Source organism: Triturus cristatus, chromosome 11, assembly GCF_964204655.1.
Source record: "Triturus cristatus chromosome 11, aTriCri1.1, whole genome shotgun sequence".
Taxonomy (NCBI): Eukaryota; Metazoa; Chordata; class Amphibia; order Caudata; family Salamandridae; genus Triturus; species Triturus cristatus.
Genome location: NC_140594.1, coordinates 588,628,611 through 588,643,835, shown reverse-complemented (window position 1 = coordinate 588,643,835; position 15,225 = coordinate 588,628,611).

Sequence of the window (15,225 nt, the reverse complement as noted above, 5' to 3'; positions counted from 1 at the left end):
TAAATCAATGCGGCAGTCGAAGTGACGATGTGGAGGTAGGGTGTTGGCGCCTTGTTCGTCAAATACGGGAGCCAGGTCTTGGTATTCCTTGGGTACTGTCTTGTGTGTAATCATTCCCACTCCATCCCGTGGCAGAGTACAAGCCTGGACCTCCCTAGATATGGTTTTCTTCTCCGAGGGGTAGCAATAGCGAATACAATGGACCGAGTCCAATACGGTTTTGCTGGTTGCCCAATGGATCAGAGGATTGTGCTGCTTCAGCCAGGGAAGGCCCAATATGAGCTGAAACTGAGGGGCATCGATGATGTCAAAGGTGATAGTCTCTGTGTGCTGGTTTTCCAGCACCATTAACAGATCCTCGGTTTGGTATCGGATTAGTCCTGAGGTCAAGTCCGTGCCGTCCACCGTTTTCACCGTTTCGGGCTTGCTTTTGGTTCGTTTTTGCATGCCCAGGCCCGTCATGTACTGGGCATCGATGAAGTTTCCGGTTGCTCCTGAGTCAATCAAGGCTACGACGTGCCATGATGGACCTATCGATGAGTGCAAGACAACCGGCACGCCCATGTGATGGTCGTTGGCACAAAGGGTTGGGGTCTGTTTTTCCTCTGCTAACAGTCCCAGTAGACAGACCCCGTTCACTACTGGGAGGTCCCGTTTCCCAACCCGTCTCCTCGGGTAATCGGGAGAACTGACGGAGTCCTCTCTCTGGGTTGGCGGGGTTTTGCAGGACAATCCCGCACGAAATGGCCGCTCTTGCCACAATAGAGGCATAGATTCTGTTTCCGTCTTTTTTCCTTTTCTTCTTTTGTTAAGGGGGCACGAATACCCCCGATCTGCATAGGCTCAGGAGTATCACGGGGTTTTGGTATGTCTCTGTACACAGGGATTCTGGCTTCTCCTCCTTTGGTTTTTTCTGTTCTCCGCTCTTGTAGGCGATAATTCTGTTTGACTACCATATCTATGAATGGACCAATCTCTTCTGGTGGGTCGGTCATTTGAGAAATGAGGTCTTTTAACTCATCACGTAGGCCCCTATAGAACACCAACACTTGTTTTGAGTCTGGCCAATGGGCTTCCACCACCAGACGGGTGAAGGTGGTGATGTAATGTAGTAGGTCTGTGTTGCCCTGTTTTAAATTGAGTAATTCATTGTCTGCAGCTTGCACGAATGTATGGCGGGCAAACATACGACGCATGGTTTCCTTAAAAACCGGAAAGTTGTATAGGAGAGGTTCATCGTTCTCCACCAATGGAATGGACCACTGCACGGCGTCGCCTCCCAAATACGATAGGACAAAGGCGACCTTGGAGGCGTCATCAGGAAAGGCAGAGGCTCTGGCCATGAAGTGCAGATGGCATTGGTTAAGGAATATACTATATTTCGCGCTATCCCCATAGAAACGTTCTGGTGCGGCCAGCTGTGCCGTGGGTTGAGCTATGACCTGAATGGGTGCGGAAGTAGTCGAGAGAGATTGCGGGGGGCCCCCCGGGTTGAATGTAGGAGGCCTTAGTATTCCTTCTTGCCGGGGAGGACGTGTAGAAGAGGGACCCCAAGGTCCTATGTTTCCCGCACCTACTTGCCCTTGTAAGGTGGTTATGTCGTGTCGCAGACTACGATTCTCGGTTTGGATACTAACTAACATGGCTGCTATGTCCTGCAAGGTAACGTCGGGGTTGTCCATGTTACCCGGGTGGGATATATATAACGTGGGCTTCGGATTCTGTTAGGTCCCCACAATTCTTACCTTACTGTTGTGGAGAGATCCCACAGGGATGACAAGGACAACCCCCTCCTGGACCCTTTTTCTCCTGGAAGGACCGAGTACACTAACCAGGCCAAAGAGGGAACTGGGGGAGGCTGCCAGGAAGCGGGTGAGGGTGTTGTGTCGTGCTGGGGTACCTCCCGTGGTTCTTGGGGTCTGGGGTCTGGCGCTACCAATTAAGGGGAACAGACATATGCACTGGGAATGGTAAGCAGCCACTAGTAACACTAACTATCGCTCTCTTCAATTGTTACCTGAAAGGTGGCGCTCCTGCGCTGGGATGATGAGGCAAGGCGTGTGCAACGTTGTGAGGCTTTGCACGAGTTACCAGGGGAAGAGTCAAGCACTCCAGCGTTTGAAGCGGGATAAGGTTTAGCGTGACAGAAACATACGCTCCAGCGCTGTCTCACAAAAGGGCAATGTGGGTGCGACGAGTCGCGGAATGGTCAGTGGTGGAAGCGCTCCTGCGCTGAGAAAGAGGGGCAAGGTGAGTGTGACTCCGTGCCGTCGCACGAGTCGCTGAATGGCCAAGGGTTGAAAGCGCTCCTGCGCTGAAGGGGCAAGGTGAGTGCGACTCCGTGCCGTCGCACGAGTCGCGGAATGACCAGGGATGACAGCGCTCCTGCGCTGCGAGTGAAGAACAAAGGAGAGAGACTCTACACGAGTCCCGATAGCAGCAGCTGTAGGCGCCCTTGCGCGGTCCAGACCGAGGGTCTGGTTGCGGTTAGAGCCTTCGCTACGCTCCTGCATATCCTGCGAAGCTCCGTGGAAGGAATCCGAAGCGCTGGTGTGGGCGTCTTCAGGATTCAAATACACAATCCGCCGGAAGTGCTGACCGGCCAATGACATCAGCTGAGTCGACCTCAGCTACTAGACTGCTACCCTGTTTGGAGTCTGTAGGGGGGAGGAGTCTCGTTACTGGTGGAAAAGCCTCGCTTCCGTTCGTCGGAAGAGAGGAAGCGGGCGAGATCATGACACTTGGTGAGCAAAAAAACGATGGATTTAGGCCCAGATCTCTTTACTGGGGTGAATGTATGACATTTTTCTGCATTCTGTCCATCAACTATTGTTTTTGCATTTGTCACCCCGAGTGGAAAGGGTATGCCCAGACGTGGGTCCCGAGCTCTCCATGCCACTGGAATCTAGCTAGCCTGGCTGAATAGGGTTGAAACCCTGAAACTGGTCCTAGGATGCTTGTTTCCAGTCCAGAAAGGACCTGGCTTGGCAGTTCGGGCTGGACTGTTCCCATGAGGCACAGGGTCAACACTGATTTGCATATGGCTGGGTTCAAAATGAATGGCTTGGTGTGCAAAAAAACGATGGATTTAGGCCCAGATCTCTGTACTGGGGTGAATGTATGACATTGTTCTGCATTCTATCCATCAACTGTTGTTTTTACATTTGTCACCACGAGTGGGAAGGGTATGCCCAGACGTGGGTCCTGTGCTCTCCATGCCACTGGTATCAAGCTATCCTGGCTGAAGAGGGGTGAAACCCCGAAACCGGTCCTAGGATGCTTGTTTCCAGTCCAGGGAGGACATGGCTTGGCCGTTTGGGCTGGACTATTCCCATGAGGCACAGGGTCAAGACTGATTTGCATATGGCTGGGTTGAAACTAGAATGGCCTGGTGAGCAAAAAAACGATGGATTTAGGCCCAGATCTCTGTACTGGGGTGAATGTATGACATTGTTCTGCATTCTGTCCATCAACTCTTGTTTTTGCATTTGTCACCCGAGTGGGAAGGGTATGCCCAGACGTGGGTCCCGTGCTCTCCATGCCACTGGAATCAAGCTATCCTGCTGAAGAGGGGTGAAACCCCAAAACCGGTCCTAGGATGCTTGTTTCCAGTCCAGGGAGGACCTGGCTTGGCAGTTTGGGCTGGACTGTTCCCATGAGGCACAGGGTCAAGACTGATTTGCATATGGCTGGGTTCAAACTGGAATGGCTTGGTGAGCAAAAAAACAATGGATTTAGGCCCAGATCTCTGTACTAGGGTGAATGTATGACATTGTACTGCATTCTGTCCATCAACTGTTGCTTTTGCATTTGTCACCACGAGTGGGAAGGGTATGCCCAGACGTGGGTCCCGTGCTCTCCATGCCACTGGAATCAAGCTATCCTGGCTGAAGAGGGGTGAAACCCCGAAACCGGTCCTAGGATGCTTGTTTCCAGTCAAGGGAGGACCTGGCTTGGAAGTTCGGGTTGGACTGTTCCCATGAGGCACAGGGTCAACACTGATTTGCATATGGCTGGGCTCAAACTGGAATGGCTTGGTGAGCAAAAAAACGATGGGTTTAGGCCCAGATCTCTGTACTGGGGTGAATGTATGACATTGTACTGCATTCTGTCCATCAACTGTTGTTTTTGCATTTGTCACCACGAGTGGGAAGGGTATGCCCAGACGTGGGTCCCGTGCTCTCCATGCCACTGGAATAAAGCTATCCTGGCTGAAGAGGGGTGAAACCCCGAAACCGGTCCTAGGATGCTTGTTTCCAGTCAAGGGAGGACCTGGCTTGGCAGTTTGGGCTGGACTGTTCCCATGAGGCACAGGGTCAAGACTGATTTGCATATGGCTGGGTTTAAACTGGAATGGCTTGGTGAGCAAAAAAACGATGGATTTAGGCCCTGATCTCTTTACTGGGGTGAATGTATGACATTTTTCTGCATTCTGTCCATCAACTATTGTTTTTGCATTTGTCACCCCGAGTGGAAAGGGTATGCCCAGACGTGGGTCCCGAGCTCTCCATGCCACTGGAATCTAGCTAGCCTGGCTGAATAGGGTTGAAACCCTGAAACTGGTCCTAGGATGCTTGTTTCCAGTCCAGAAAGGACCTGGCTTGGCAGTTCGGGCTGGACTGTTCCCATGAGGCACAGGGTCAACACTGATTTGCATATGGCTGGGTTCAAAATGAATGGCTTGGTGTGCAAAAAAACGATGGATTTAGGCCCAGATCTCTGTACTGGGGTGAATGTATGACATTGTTCTGCATTCTATCCATCAACTGTTGTTTTTACATTTGTCACCACGAGTGGGATGGGTATGCCCAGACGTGGGTCCCGTGCTCTCCATGCCACTGGTATCAAGCTATCCTGGCTGAAGAGGGGTGAAACCCCGAAACCGGTCCTAGGATGCTTGTTTCCAGTCCAGGGAGGACCTGGCTTGGCTGTTTGGGCTGGACTATTCCCATGAGGCACAGGGCCAAGACTGATTTGCATATTTCTGGGTTGAAACTAGAATGGCCTGGTGAGCAAAAAAACGATGGATTTAGGCCCAGATCTCTGTACTGGGGTGAATGTATGACATTGTTCTGCATTCTGTCCATCAACTCTTGTTTTTGCATTTGTCACCCTAGTGGGAAGGGTATGCCCAGACGTGGGTCCCATGCTCTCCATGCCACTGGAATCAAGCTATCCTGCTGAAGAGGGGTGAAACCCCAAAACTGGTCCTAGGATGCTTGTTTCCAGTCCAGGGAGGACCTGGCTTGGCAGTTTGGGCTGGACTGTTCCCATGAGGCACAGGGTCAAGACTGATTTGCATATGGCTGGGTTCAAACTGGAATGGCTTGGTGAGCAAAAAAACGATGACTTTAGGCCCAGATCTCTTTACTGGGGTGAATGTATGACATTGTTCTGCATTCTGTCCATCAACTGTTGATTTTGCATTTGTCATCCCGTGTGGGAAGGGTATGCCCAGACGTGGGTCCCGTGCTCTCCATGACACTGGAATCAAGCTATCCTGGCTGATGAGGGGTGAAACCCTGAAACCGGTCCTAGGATGCTTGTTTCCAGTCCACAGAGGACCTGGCTTGGCAGTTCGGGTTGGGCTGTTCCCATGAGGCACAGGGTCAAGACTGATTTGCATATGGCTGGGTTCAAATTGGAATGGCTTGGTGAGCAAAAAAACGATGGATTTAGGCCCAGATCTCTGTACTGGGGTGAATGTATGACATTGTTCTGCATTCTATCCATCAACTGTTGTTTTTGCCTTTGTCACCACGAGTGGGAAGGGTATGCCCAGACGTGGGTCCCGTGCTCTCCATGCCACTGGAATCAAGCTATCCTTGCTGAAGAGGGGTAAAACCCCGAAACCGGTCCCAGGATGCTTGTTTCCAGTCCAGGGAGGACCTGGCTTGGTAGTTCGGGCTGGAATGTTCCCATGAGGCACAGGGTCAAGACTGATTTGCATATGGCTGGGTTCAACCTGGAATGGCTTGGTGAGCAAAAAAACGATGGATTTAGGCCCAGATCTCTGTACTGGGGTGAATGTATGACATTGTTCTACATTCTGTCCATCAACCGTTGTTTTTGCATTTGTCACCCCGAGTGGGAAGGGTATGTGCAGACATGGGTCCCGTGCTCTCCATGCCACTGGAATCAAGCTATCCTGGCTGAAGAGGGGTGAAACCCCGAAACCGGTCCTAAGATGCTTGTGTCCAGTCTAGGGAGGACCTGGCTTGGCAGTTTTGGCTGGTCTGTTCCCATGAGGCACAGGGTCAACACTGATTTGCATATGGCTGGGTTCAAATTGGAATGGCTTGGTGAGTAAAAATGATGGATTTAGGCCCAGATCTCTGTACTGGGTGAATGTATGACATTGTTCTGTTTTCTGTCCATCAACTGTAGTCTTTGCATTTGTCACCCCGAGTGGGAAGGGTATGCCCAGACGTGGGTCCTGTGCTCTCCATGCCACTGGAATCAAGCTATCCTGGCTGAAGAGGGGTGAAACCCCGAAACCGGTCCTAGGATGCTTGTTTCCAGTCCAGGGAGGACCTGGCTTGGCAGTTCGGGCTGGACTGTTCCCATGAGGCACAGGGTCAAGACTGATTTGCATCTGGCTGGGTTCAAACTGGACCGGCTTGGTGAGCAAAAAAACGATGGATTTAGGCTCAGATCTCTGTACTGGGGTGAATGTATGACATTGTTCTGCATTCTGTCCATCAACTCTTGTTTTTGCATTTGTCACCCCAGGTGAGAAGGGTATGCCCAGACGTGGGTCCTGTGCTCTCCATGCCACTGGAATCAAGCTATCCTGGCTGAAGAGGGGTGAAACCCCGAAACTGGTCCTAGGATGCATGTTTCCAGTCCAGGGAGGACCTGGCTTGGCAGTTCGGGCTGGACTGTTCCCATGAGGCACAGGGTCAAGACTGATTTGCATATGGCTGGGTTCAAACTGGAATGGCTTGGTGAGCAAAAAAAACCTGGGTTTAGGCCCAGATCTCTGTACTGGGGTGAATGTATGAGATTGTTCTGCATTCTGTCCATCAACTGTTATTTTTGCTTTAGACACACCAGGATGACATACTGAGAAGCTTAAAGTCCAATTTTAATGCCTGAAGGACTGGACAAAGAGTTACGCATCTGTATACTCATAGTCAAACAACCGTATTTATGTTTTGAATTTTATAAGGGCACCTATAAGCTAGGCCACTAGAATTATGCAGCAAGGGAGGACCAAATTATGTGGCAGGGTCTACCTAATTATATGGGAAGTAATTTATGTTTAACTCATAAATAACTAGTTGTTAATCAATATTAATTAATTGGCATTTAATTATGCTAATTGTATATTTTTGTCTTAGGTACGGGTTCTTTGGTTTATAGGGGTGAAGGGTGGGAAGTGATTTCTTTTTTAATTAATTAATATTTAGATGTTAATTTGTGTTAATTAATTGGTACTAATTTGTGTTAACTGTGTACTTTTTGTTTTTTAGGTGCAGGTTGTGAGGTTTATAGGGGTGAAGGTGTTAAGTAAATTAATATAAGTTTATTAATAATTAGTTGTTAAATACTATTAATTATTTAGTTGACAATTGCTTTTTTTAATTGTGTAATTGATGTTTAAATTCAGGATTGGGATGAGGGTTTTATATGGGTGAAGGGTGGGAAGATAATTAATTTTAATGAATTAATATTTAGTTTTTAGTGAATAATATTTGGTTAATTGATAATTAATTATGTTAATTGTGCAATTACATTTTTATAAAGATTTTAGATGTGTGTTGTGGGTTTGTAGAGGTATGGGATGAGGAATAAATTAATTTTAAGTAATTACAAAATAAGTTTTTTACCTAATATTAATTATTACATTGAAACTTATGTTAATTGTGCAAATACATTTCTGTTAAATGTTATGAGTGTACTGTGTGTAATGTGGGGGTATATTGTTGGAAGTAAATCAGTTATGATTAATTAATATTTAATTAATAATTAGTTTGTTGAAAAATATTTATATTAATAGCATCAATATTTTGCTTTTTAAAGTTACGTTTTAGGTGCAGGTTGGGAGTTTTGTGGGTTTATAGGTTGGGAAGTAACTAGATTTAATTTATGTATTAAATGTGTTTTGTTAATGAATAATTTCTAAATAAAAACATTTATTTGTATGAAAATTATTTTTGTATTTTATTTATAATAATATTTGTAGGTATTTGTGATATGTAGTTAAGATTGTAATTTTTTTTGTATTTAATGTTAAATATATTTGTAGTTTTTTGCACATATTTATATGTTTTTTTATTTTATTTGTTTTTTAATTAACTTTGTTTTGTTCAAGATAATTTGTTTGTTTTTATTATTGCTGACTGGTGTGGGACGACTAAATTTTACCTCTCTGCAATCCAACACTTTCCCTACTGTTGCACTCACTGGAGTGGGAATAGTAGATTTTACCCCTCCATAATCCAACACTTTCCCTACTCTTGTTCTGACTAGAGTGGAAATAGTAAATTTCACCTCTCTGAAATTCAACACTTTCCCTGCTGTTGTACTGACTGGAGTGGGAATAGTACATTTTACCCCTATGAGATCCAACAGTTTCCCTACTATTGTACTGACCGGAGAGGGAATAGTACATTTTACCACTCCGCAATCCAACACTTTTCCTACTGTTGCACTCATTGGAGTGGGAATAGTGAATGTTACCCTCTGCAATCCAACACTTTCCCTACTGTTGTACTGACTGGAGTGGGAATAGTAAGTTTTGCCCCTCCTCTATCCACCACTATCACTACTGTTTCACTCATTGGTGTAGGAATAGTACATTATACCCCCTCCGCGATCCTACACTTTCCCTATTGTTGTATTGACTGGAGTGGGAATAGTACATTTTGCCCCTTCGCTTTCCAACACTTTCACTACTGTTTCACTCATTGGAGTCAGAATAGTACATTTTACCCCTCTTCAATCTTACACTTTCCCTATTGTTGTACTGACTGGTGTGGGAATAGTAAACTTTACCCCTCCGCTACCCAACACTTTCTCTACTGTTTCACTCATTGGAGTGGGAATAGTACATTTTACCCCTCCGCAATCTTACACTTTCCCTATTGTTGTACTGACTGGAGTGGGAATGGTAAATTTTACCCCTCCGCTATCCAACACTTTCCATACTGTTGTACTGACTGGAGTGGGAATAGTACATTTTACCCCTCTGAGATCCAACACTTTCCCTACTGTTGTACTGACCGGAGAGGGAATAGTAAATGTTACCTCTCCGCAATCCAACACTTTCCCTACTGTTGCACTCATTGTAGTGGGAATAGTACATTTTACCCTCCGCAATCCAACACTTTCCCTACTGTTGTACTGACTGGAGTGGGAATAGCAAGTGTTGTCCGCCCGCTATCCACCACTTTCACTACTGTTCCACTCATTGGAGTGGGAATAGTACATTTTACCCCTACGCAATCCTACACTTTTCCTATTGTTTTACTGACTGGAGTGGGAATAGTACATTTTACCCCTCCGCTATCCAACACTTTCCATACTGTTGTACTGACTGAAGTGGGAATAGTAAATTTTACCCCTTTGCGATCCAACACTTTCCCTACTGTTGTACTGACTGGAGTGGGAATAGTAAATTTAACCTCTCCGCAATCCAACAATTTCCCTACTGTTGCATTCATTGGAGTGGGAATAGTATATTTTACCCCACCGCAACCCAACACTTTCCCTACTCTTGTTCTGACCAGAGTGGAAATAGTAAATTTTACCCCTCTGAAATTCAACACTTTCCCTGCTGTTGTACTGACTGGAGTGGGAATAGTAAGTTTTACCCCTCCGCAATCCAACACTTTCACTACTGTTGTACTGACTGGAGTGGGAATAGTACATTTTGCCCCTCCGCTTTCCAACACTTTCACTACCGTTTCACTCATTGGAGTCAGAATAGTACATTTTACCCTTCCTCAATTGTACACTTTCCCTATTGTTGTACTGACTGGAGTGTGAATAGTAAATTTTACCCCTCCACAATCCAAACCTTTCCCTACTGTTCTACTGACTGGAGTGGGAATAGTAAACCTTACCCCTCCGCTACCCAACACTTTCACTACTGTTTCACTCATTGGAGCGGGAATAGTACATTTTGCTCTTCCACAATCTTACACTATTCCTATTGTTGTACTGACTGGAGTAGGAATAGTAAAATTGACCTCTATGAGAGCCAACACTTTCCCTACTGTTGTACTGACTGGAGTGGGAATAGTAAATTTTACCTCTCCGCAATCCAACACTTTCCCTACTGTTGCACTCATTGGAGTGGAATAGTACATTTTCCCCTTCTGTAATCCAACACTTTCCTTACTCTTGTCCTCAGCAGAGTGGAAATAGTAAATTTTACCCATTGGAAGTTCAACACTTTCCCTGCTGTTGTACTGACTGGAGTGGGAATAGAAAATTTTACCCCTCCACTATCCAACACTTTCCCTACTGTTGTACTGACTGGAGTGGGAATAGTAAACTTGGCCCCTCCGCTATCCAACACTTTCACTACTGTTTCACTAATTGGAGTGGGAATAGTACATTTTACCCCTCCGCAATTTTACACTTTCCCTATTGTTGTACTGACTAGAGTGTGAATAGAAAAGGTTACCCCTCCGCTATCCAACACTTTCCATACTGTTGTACTGACTGGAGTCGGAATAGTCAATTTCTCCCCTCCGCTATCTAACACTTTCCCTACTGTTGTATTGACTGGAGTGGGAATAGTAAATTTCTCTCCTCCGCTATCCAACGCTTACCCTGCTGTTGTACTGACTGGATTGGGAATAGTACATTTTACCGCTCCACAATCCAACACTTTCCCTGCTGTTGTACTGACTGGAGTGGGATTAGTACATTTTTAGTGAAATGCTGTAAACGGTGGTTTTGGGATTTAGGTAAAGGCGCACAGGGAAAATTTACATGTATTATTTGTCCTGAGCTTATTGATTGGCGGTGCTACAAGGTGAGAAGTACCACCTTACTTCCCAGAATTATGGGCCTTGGCCCAGTACAACTTGGAAAACAATCCTTAGCACACGTACTACTTATACAAGTTAAAGGTGTAACGTGTTTTCACAGTCAAATTCAATCAAGTGTACAAAAGAAATGAATTAGTCTTTTTCTCTTCTTGGTGGTTCTTTTATTGGTTGCCAGTCTTCTCAGTGGTTCGTAACAGCCAACACGTGTTTCGTCGCTACAGGGGAATGTAGTCCTGCGACTTTTTCAAGGCTGTGTTTACAGAAAAGATTAAAAGAACTGAAGTATCTATCCCGAAGAAAAACATGTTGTACTTAATGATAATATCACAACAACACGGTAGTGGAACTCGAACCCCAACGGAATATGGGTGAAGCCTATATCCAATTGGATAAATAACTTTACGACCAAATGTCATAGTCACAATACATTGTGAATTCGTGAGATGAGCTGAAATTCTATGACTCTAATCGCGATGGAGAGAGCTAATAACGTGCATTTAGTGAAAAAGTTCAATAAATACTATTCGAGTCCTTAATTGTGAACAACACACCCGCCTTGTGAATATCAGAAGGAAGTGAGGTGGTACCTCACTTCCTTCTGATATTCACAAGGCACCTAAGTCTACTCTATATTTTTCTAATAACTCTATAGGTATTTAGTTTGTACCCTTGGGAAGAAACGTACCCTAAATCCTGTTGAACTGGCCTCTCTTCGTGTGGTTGGTGGTTCACTGCCTGGAATCCTCTTCCTTATTTGTTCTGCACAGTTCTACCTAAGGTATATGAGCTTTCAATGAATTTATCAGATTAGCCTAACCTAATTATTAGTATTATTATTATTCTATTTATCAGCTCACCTACCAGTTTATTTAATGAAGTGTCCTCTATTCTTCTCTAAATTATTGTGGTAACTTGTGGTGAGATTTCGCCGTCTTTTTCTTCACTAGGATAATTTTATGGCGTTGCTGTTTTCTCAATGAGTACTAGTCTCCTAATTATTACATTTATTCAATTATTAAATCTTGTTTTCTTTCTTTCTTTAGCTTGGTACTTTAGCAGAGATTTCTCTATATTCAGTTAAGCCTTTCGTCTTATTTTCTGCAACTATGTTTTTATTCATTTTTTCTTTTAGCGATATATTTCCTGTATTATTCTTTCTACAAATAAACAATATGTAACTTAGCTTTCAAGGTTGACTCCGTGTTCTTCTTCTTTTGACCGCTAGAGTTAACTCCTGTCAAGAGTCGGTGAGGCTGAGGAGTTACGTCATGAAGAGTTCCTCACACAAGTCTTGCAATCTCCAGACTGGGAAAGTATATCGGGCAGGAGCGAAGGTAACTATGCTATAACACTCTAATACTTTAACTATAGACTAGGAATTATTGTTAATATTGAAATTCTAAGATTTTCCTGGAACTCGTAAGTTCAGCTCCGAACTCGGGCGACGCTTCGGTGAAGTGCGCATTCGTTAGGGAGAGCGCATTCCACCAAAGCTCCACACAGGTGTGAAGATAAAGACTAGACCGCTACTGCGATTGTACCGCGGTGGCCATCTTGGAACTTCTCCCAAGTGCGATCTTTTGTGGATTTTCCACTTCTCCTGTTCCAGCTTGTTTTCGAATATGTGTAAACCGCATTAACCACTCGTGTCAAGGGTCCCGTGGTTCTGACAAAGTGGGAGTAGTACATTTTTTATGCATTTACTATAATTATTTGCGTACTTTTGTATACATGAAAGTGGGGATAGTATATGTATTAAATGTTATTTTTATAATTTATTTTATATTGCTATAATTAATATTATTATGTTTGTATTAAAAATTATAATATTTAATAATTATTAATGTTTTAATGTGTTAAATATTTGTACTACATTTTAAGTTGTTACTTTTTTAATTTAATTATAATGGTTTGTTTTAAAAAGATTTTATGTTATTTATATATGTATATCTTTGTATAAATATATATATTACCTACTGGCGGTCGCCAGTAGGTAGTTATAGTTACAACCTAGTTTCCATAGGAAAAGCATTTTTTGATTTGCTTATAACTTTGGCGTCGTTTAACGAATCTTTATGAAATTTTCCAAAAAGTTGCACTTTTCAGGTCAGCTCCTATCTTGAACGTTTGGGGGTGATTCATCAAGCAGGGGCTGAGAAAAAAGGGGGGTCCCAAAATGCGTTTTCCCCATGTTAATTTCAATAGGAAAATTTGCGACAAGCTACAGTCCGAACTGCTGAACGGAATTACCCCAAATTTAGCAGAAAGGTAGAGCTTGGTTCAGAAAGCGACCTTTTTTTTAAATGGTGTAAATCCGTTCAGTAGTTTTTGAGAAATTCAAAAAATAAGAGTCAAAAAATCAATTTCCCATAGGAAACTTTGTGCAAGGCTACAGCCGAAACTACTGAAAGGAATTACCCCAAATTTTACAAAAAGGTAGTGCTTGGATGGTGTAAATCCGTTCAGTAGTTGCTGAGAAATTAGAAAATAAAAGTTTCGATATCTGTGCGGAGCCTAAGTCCCGTGCACGAGCTTCACTGTGATTGGCTGCCAACACTCCAAACCAGGAAGTGTTGACAGCCATCTTGTGGCTCGGTAGAAGCGAATAACCAGAAAACAGAGAAACAAAGGTATAAAACAAGAGAAGGGGGCAGGATAGAAACACCCTGACCCCCTAGGTCTGCCCAGGGGGTCCCAGAAGGACTCCCAGGGCCAAAAAAAGATTTTGTTTTTTGATTTCAGCACGTTTGCACAGTGGTTCAGGGCGGGGGCGGGCCTGACATAGCAAGTGTGTAAACGCACCCCCTGGCACATTGTAAATTGGGGGATTAAGTCCCCTTCAATCCTGAGGGTCCCTGGGGGTGAACTAGCCCACCGGGTACCTCCAGTATGTGCCAGGGAGCTGCGTTGCAGAGAGGTGTTCAGAGGCCATGCCCCTTTTTATACCTCTCTGCAAGGCAGCTCTGTGGTGCTTACTGGAGATAGCTGGTGGGCTAGTTGGACCACAGGGACCGTCAGGACTCAAGGGGATGTAGTCCCCCAATTTACAACGCTCCAGAGGGCACGTTTGCACAGTGGTGCAAGGAGGGGGCTTGGCCTGGTGTGACAAGTGTGCAAATGTGCCCTGTGGCGTGTTTTAAATTGGGGAATTAAGTCCCCTTGAATACTGAGAGTGCCTGGGGGCCAACTAGACCACCGGATACCTCCAGTAAGTGCCAGGGAGCTGCGTTGCAGAGAGGTGGTCCAAGGCTACGCCCCCTTTTTACACAACTCTGCAATGCAACTCTGTGGCGCTTACTGGAGGTACCTTGTGGGCTAGTTGGCCCCCAGGGACCATCAGGACTCAAGGGGTATTAATCCCCCAATTTAAAACACGCCAGCGGTGCGTTTGCACAGTGGTGAAGGGGGGTGGTGGTGCCTGACATAGCAAGTGTGCAAACCCACCTCCTGGCACATTGTAAATTGGGGTATTAAGTCCCCTTCAATACTGAGGTTCCCTGGGGGCGAACTAGCCCACCAGGTACCTCCAGTAAGTGCCAGGGAGCTGCGTTGCAGAGAGATGGTCCAAGGCCACGCCCCCTTTTTACACCACTCTGCAACACAGCTTAGTGGCGCTTACTGGAGGTAGTTAGTGGGCTAGTTGGCCCCCAGGGACCCTCAGGACTCAAGGGGACTTAATCCCCCAATTTAAAATGCACCAAGGGGTGCGTTTGCACAGTGGTGCAGGGAGAGGGCGTGGCCTGATGTGACAAGTGTGCAAACGTGCCCTGTGGCGCGTTTTAAATTGGGGGATTAAGTCCCCTTAAATCCTGAGGGTCCCCGAGGCGCGAACTAGTCCACCAGGTACCTCCAGTATGCGCCAGGGAGCTGCTGCAGAGAGGTGTTGAGAGGCCACGCCCCTTTTTACACCTCTCTGTAACGCAGCTCTGTGGCACTTCCTGGAGGTAGCTGGTGGGCTAGTTGGCCCCCAGGGACCCTCAGGACTCAAGGGGATGTAATCCCCCAATTTACAACGCTCCAGGGGGCGCGTTTGCACGGTGGTGCAGGGAGGGAGCGTGGCTTGATGTGACAAGTGTGCAAACGCGCCCTGTGGCATGTTTTAAGTAGGGGGATTAAGTCCCCTTGAATCCTGCGGGTCCCTGGGGGCCAACTAGCCCCCCAGGTACCTCCAGTAAGCGCCAGGGAGCTGTGTTGCAGAGAGGTGGTCCAAGGCCACGCC